Raw genomic sequence first — 6,465 nt, 5'->3', positions numbered from 1 at the left:
GTGCGGGAACAGCGCCCGGCGGCCCCCGCCCGATTTATGGGCCGAAGCGGCAGATGGCCCCACGCTGATTAATGCGCCGGCTACGTGCGGGATGTGTGCTCGCCCCGCCGCCCGCTCGCGCGGCGCCGCCGCACGTGGGTGGAGCCCGCCCGGCGCGGCACGGCGCGGCACCGCTCGGCGCGACTCGCCCCGCCCGCTCTCCGCCCGCCGCGGCCCAGGCAGCCAACCGGCTGTCTCGGGGCGTGGCCAGCCCCCGGGGGGAACAAGCGGCGGGGACTTCCACACGTGCGCGCGGAGGGCGTGGCCTACGATCCCGCGAGCCCCGCCTCCCCGGGGAGTGGGCGTGGCCAGCGCCATTGAGGAATTCTCCCCTCGCATGTCGGCGGCGCTGCTGCCCCCCGGCCCCACCGGCCCGGCCCGCAGCCCGGGGCGGGGTGTGGGGGGGAACGAGACACGACACCGGCACCCCGCCTCGCCTCGCCCTGCTCCGGTACTAGTCCAAGAGCGGTTTGGAAACGCCCCCCCCGGAGCCCCGCTGCTGCCGCCCCCCACGGTGGCGGTTTCAGCGGCAGGAGGGTGTTTCGGAGCGGCAGGTACGGCCGCTCCGAGCGGGGAAGGCGCTCCTCTCCGCAAGGTTTGTGCGGCGGAACGGCGCTGCCCTAAGCTGTGTGCCCCAAGGGGCCCGCGGGTCGCTCGGCTCTGAGGGCACGAAGCGCCTCCCGCGCTGCCGGCGGCTCCGTGCCGCGGCGGGACGGCTGGGGTCAAACTGCGAGCGGCTTCGCTCCTCGCCTGCCGAGCGAAAGCGCGGTAACGCTGCCCCTGCACCGGCCGGCCACGAAACACCCTCCCGCTGTTCCATCGCCAGCCTGTCCCCGACTGAAGGGCATGCGTTCAGTTAAAAATGCCTCATGAAAAGTAAATTAACTACTCAGCCCCGCTCGCAACACGCCCACGATTTGCCAAACAAACAAAGAAACCAAAAAAGCCTCCACGGGAACCAGAACTAAAGCAAAGAAATGTCCCGGAGAGAAGCTGCCTGCGGTCAAACCGGGCTCGAAGCCTTGCGGGACAAGGCGTCCGTGCCGAGCGCGGTGTCACGGCAGTCGCCGCCTTCCCGCCCCGCTCCCAGTCCGCCCCCCCGCAGCCTGTGACGGGGGCCTCCATCCCGCCCGGCAGCGGCCCGTCTTGTCCTCTGCGGTGAGGGGACACCCCCTGTACCCCGCCGTGCCCCCGGTCGCAGCATGGGCGGTACGCGCGTACGGCTGGAACCCAGCACAGTTCACTCCCAAAAAAGGCAAAATCCACCCTGGTTATTTTCTCCCCCTTCAAGTCGCGGACCCTGCCAGGATTACCCGCAGTCCGCGCTGCCCGAGCTGCGAACTCCAGGCCCCACACGGGTCACGTATCCCACGTTTGTTCTCCTTGAATCCAGCAGCATTTAGCCCCCAGTGTGTAACGCCGAGCCCAGGTCTAGTCCTCTAAAGTTACTCCCTGGGAGCTCTACCGAGAGCCAAGCAATACTTTTACATCAGATAAATTCATATGCGGTGAGATATGGATTGTCAAAGGGCTTTATTTGATTTAGATACACGCTTCAAATTAAAGTGTGGATATAATTAATAAGATATGATTCTGAATCTTATTAATCCCTTAATGCTTATCTGAAAAATCAGTCAGGCATGGTAAGCTAAGAGCCGCTATAATAATCAGCAAGGGATGCAAGATTAATTCAACTGCAAAATGTCAATGTTATGAAATTTGGATACATTAGGAACATTATTGCTGCATTGTTGTACCATTCACACATTTTTGTCATGTAAAAGCCACAATGTGCCAAAATCCTTTGATTTTTCTTGGATTTTTCCTCCTTTCTTGTTTACATGTACATGCACACACACGGTCCTGTGCCAGAATCAAGTATTTGTAGACCCTGAACATCTAAGCCTTTTTATCAACCATAACACTGCCACTTTGAAAAGTCAAGGGCTGAGAGGGATATCTTCTGGCTGTAGCTGAAGTTGGCCACTACAGCTCTGTTCTTCTCCTTTCTAGAGTTTGAAACAATCAGTCAGGCAGTACTGCATCAGAAAAAGCCACCTTAGAGAGTTACAGATGTGTCTTAGAAAGCTGAGTCCACAGCCCCACTTGCAGTTATGCTCAGCGAGTTGTAAATACTTTTATTCCACAAGCATGGGTAAGTCACGTCTTCCTCAGGAGGGCATCCACTGCCCTTTGTCGGTAAGTCAGGATTTCTGCTGGATGGTGTGCTCATCCCCTTGAAGTTCAACGTGTTTTTCACACATGGCATTTGCAGTAGCAGATGCATCACTTTTCCACGTGAAGATAAGAGAGCAGGAGAAACAAGCCCCAAGAGTAGTGGGTTTATTCATTTTTATTTACTGGTGCTGTTTTACTTCATCTGTTTGCCCCTGACTTTTGTGGGAAGCGTGATGATGATGAAGGTGCGTGACAGGAGATTGTGATTGCTTAGGTTAGAAACTCTTTCCCCATGCATACGGGTTGCACCCAGCAATAGTCTCCATATCATTATACTGCAACGAGTCTGTAACCTAAGCAATCATAATCTCTATCATGCACTTTCATCATCACCAAGGAAGGGCAAATTCCTGCCTAGCCCACAGGCACTCTGCAAGAGCTCTCTCATTCCCCATAGGGGGACCAAAGCCGGGTAGAGAGATGCTGGCCTGCAGTTGTAGTAACTCCCAAGCTAAGCCATGAACTTGCCAATAAAGAGTCAAAGCAGTCCTCAGTGTGTACTAACCTGCACAAGGACCACCCAGGGGAATAGAAGAGCCGGAGCAGGACCAGCCATTGGACCTTCCTGAGCACTTCTTGTGGCCACTCCACAGCTGCCCAAAGCAAGCTATCACGTTGCACGTACAACAGAATAGGGTTGCACAAGTGATGAATAAAGGCATGAAGGTGTGAAATAAGGCAATTCACAATGTCACCTGCACCTTTGGACACGCACAAAGTTTGTTTACAGTGCTGTGTATCACAGGCATAAAAGGCGTCACCACATTTTAATTAAAAATCCTACATCATTCAATTACAGATGAGCTATCCATCTGCCATGTAAAGCTCTGTTTATCCTTACACTGTGGAAACATTTATTTTCCCTTCTAAGATGAATTCTATATTTTCTTATTCTCCATTCTAGAATCTCATTTTCAAAACTTTTGAGTCCTGTGTATCTGTTGCTTACACCTACCGCCATGGTATGTATTAGCAGAGTTCAGTAGACTAAACCAGGACATTATTATGCTGGCAGAATGATTATAAGGAGATTTGCTTTAGAGCATGAGAATAATTGGTAAGTGTTAGTAAAGCCTGGATACTTTGTTACACACCAATGCTTGCCTTTTTTTTTTTTTTTTTTTTTTTTTTTTTTGACAGCAGAGTTTACAGGAGAACTGCTTCAAGTTGTTTTAGGGCAAAGAGTTTTAAACATTTTGAGTCTTGCTTTCAGATTCTTCCTTTCGGAAAGCCAGGCCACTTCAGTGCCAAGAGCTGCATTGCAAAGGCCCCAGTGAGACAAAGTGAAGAGGGGAAAAGTATTTCATTATACCACTGAGAAAGTGAAAAATAGTATTTTTAATACCTCACAATGTGATTTGTAGAGCTGATGTCTCACGATCTACTAAGACAATAATTGAAGCCCAGCCTACAGAAGGAAGTTTTGTGACAGTGTCGGTATGGTTGTACAACCCTCTCGCTGAGGGGCAGACAGTGTTTGTACGGGGATGACACATCACATCAGTGCTAGCATACCTTGCCATGACTGCCTGAGAGGTCACTCACCCCACCTGCCTTTCCCATCCCTCTGCTACAGGTTTCGACCTCTCCTCCACAGGGCTGACAGAAGGGAACATGTGATTTTGCTCAGCCACTTCAAAAATCCAACCCACCTTAAACCCACCTTCACTGGGGGCTTAGTTTTACATGGAAGCGGCCGAGGCATCAGCACCCACGCCGTTCCTCTGCCTGCTGTGCAGGTAGCAACTCCTGGCAGAGCAGCCATGTTTCGGTGTGGTGTCTCCTCCAACTACAACAGCGAGACTTGCTGGAGCTCCTTTGTCAGCACCCTTAATATTATGTCATACTGAAAGAAGGTGTGAAGGCAAAGGTACATGTCATGGCTTGAGCTGATCTAGCAACTCATTCAGCGCCTTTTCCCCCTCTTTGCACTCGCTTTGGCACACTTGGGACTCCTCCACAGCCGATCCCATTTGCTAAGGTGGCAGAAAAGCAATCCTGAGCAAAACAATAAAGAAAGAGTCATTGCCTGACAGGTTGGGGAATTGAATTGTCTCGGGCCAGGTCCCGTGAGATCCGCTGGAAGGGTAGGAACCATCAGGACTGACCCCTTTGGGCAGAGACGAACAATTTTCTAGCTCAGCCCTCACTGGCATCTTCCATTCACTGCCACAGTCATCTGGCCTGCACTAGGGATCAGTGTTAGTTAACATGCAATAAAACTTCAGAGTAGGCTTTGACTCAGCTTAACATCTGCTAAAGATTGCCTTGTTTGTAGTAGGCTGTGAACATGTATTAACTGATGCACCAGTAAATATCTTCCAAATCCTAGTCTTGGGAAAAAACAATGCTATAAATGTTGTTAGCACTAAGGGAGCTCAGCTAGCATCAGCAACAATTGTTTTCTCAAAGTTTGTCTAAAGCTTTCCAAGTGTAAAAACGGCCTTTTGGGAAGTAAGATTCCCAGCTTCCTGATGGGATTAAGTGCCCCTATCTTGTTCCAGCAGTCCCTGAGATATGCTGAACATTGAACTTGCAGCTTTTACTGGCCTGTCGTGAATCTCTGCTGGAGGAATGGGTGTTTGTGGCACACTGTCAGCTGTTTGAAGAGCCATGGGGTGTTCAAAACTGTCCTGCGGGGAGTTAGTAAGTGAGCAAAGTGCAAGTGGAGCAGTCAAAGTTCCATAGTAAATGCAATTAACACAAGGTCTGCCAATACAGAACTTGGCAGTTAATTTTATGGCTATCAACTACCATACTATCAAGAACTTTAAAGTAAGTACGGCTATGAGGAAAAAAAGGCAACTATTTTGAGACTTTCATTATGTAAACAGAGAAGTTCAATGTGGTGAGTAAATAACGCAAACAAGGGAAAGCAGTAAAATTTGCTAGTATTATATATTTGTAAAATAAATATTTAATTATTTTTAAATTGTTAACATCTTTTTAGGAATCTGACTATATAGACAGATATATATATATATATTTCCACGTATTAGAGAGTTTGTCTTACCTTTTTAATTTGGAGTGATAAGAACACCTAGGGCAAGTACTTACATTTGAAATTAAATAGAAAATTACCATAAATAATATTATGATTACCTTAAAACTGATTTCCTTTTTAAATAGATATTCCTCTGCAGAAACCACATCCTTTGTTACCAAGTGTATCTCAGTGTTTCTGGGATTAAACAGTAAATCCTGACAACAGAGAAATAAGTCGGCCCCAAATGGTGCATTGTAATAAAACAGAGAATCTGTCCAGGAAAGCAATAATCCACCAAAGACTGGGGCCATATCTGAGTTAGCGACATTGCCAAGGATTTCAAGTCAGAGAGCTCTCAGAAGCATAAATTTTGACAGACCAGAAATCAATGATCGCAACCTTAAAGAGATTTCTACTAAATGAAGCAGCTTCGAAATCTTTCCTGTGTCTTTTCTTTCTCAAAGACATTAAACCAGTCATTTAACATCAGTATAGGTAAAGAAGAAGAAAGCCAGATACAAAGTGTTTAAAATATCTTCCCTGCTGCGTTGCAGTTGTTGGGTTTTCACAATTCTAATACTCTCACAGCTTCCAAGGAAAACAAGGAACAAGTATATGATGTAAACAGAAATCCCCTTCCTCAAGAAAAAGAAAAAGAGGAACTTTGGGGACGGACAATTTTAGACTTTCCACTTTTCCAACTCTATTAGTCAATGAACAAGCAGTAGTTTATTATCTGGATTTTATAATTAAAGCCTCCACTGTGCAATTCTCAGTACAGGCAAACTTCTTTTCTGGGAAATCTCTAGCTGGCAATGAAAATTGCAGTCAGCTTTCAACCATTACTGTCCTGCTGAAATGCCAGTAAGACAGTAGAGTTGTCTGAGTTGGTTTGTTGTTGGGTTTTTTCTTTGTTGTTGTTTTTTTGGGTTTTTTTCAAGTTGCTGAAACAAAAAAAAAGCAAAAGACCTTATAAGGGAACAAAATCAGAATTCTGGTTCTTCTTCCAGCTTTCTGATCGATACGGCTACAAAAACATTGTCTTCAATATGGGTGAGTGGTGATACTGCTTTATCCTATTTCATCTCCGTGCCTTTTTATTTAGGAAGTCCCTACCTACTACTGAAAAATTTTTGAGGGGCTCAATGAGTACATATTTTAACTCTCATGCCTTGTCTCTCAAGAATTATGGTCCTTCACCT

The sequence above is a fragment of the Leptosomus discolor genome, chromosome 3, assembly GCF_034619465.1.
Source record: "Leptosomus discolor isolate bLepDis1 chromosome 3, bLepDis1.hap2, whole genome shotgun sequence".
Taxonomy (NCBI): domain Eukaryota; kingdom Metazoa; phylum Chordata; class Aves; order Leptosomiformes; family Leptosomidae; genus Leptosomus; species Leptosomus discolor.
The sequence above is the reverse complement of the archived record's forward strand: the minus strand, read 5'-3'. Positions refer to the sequence as shown.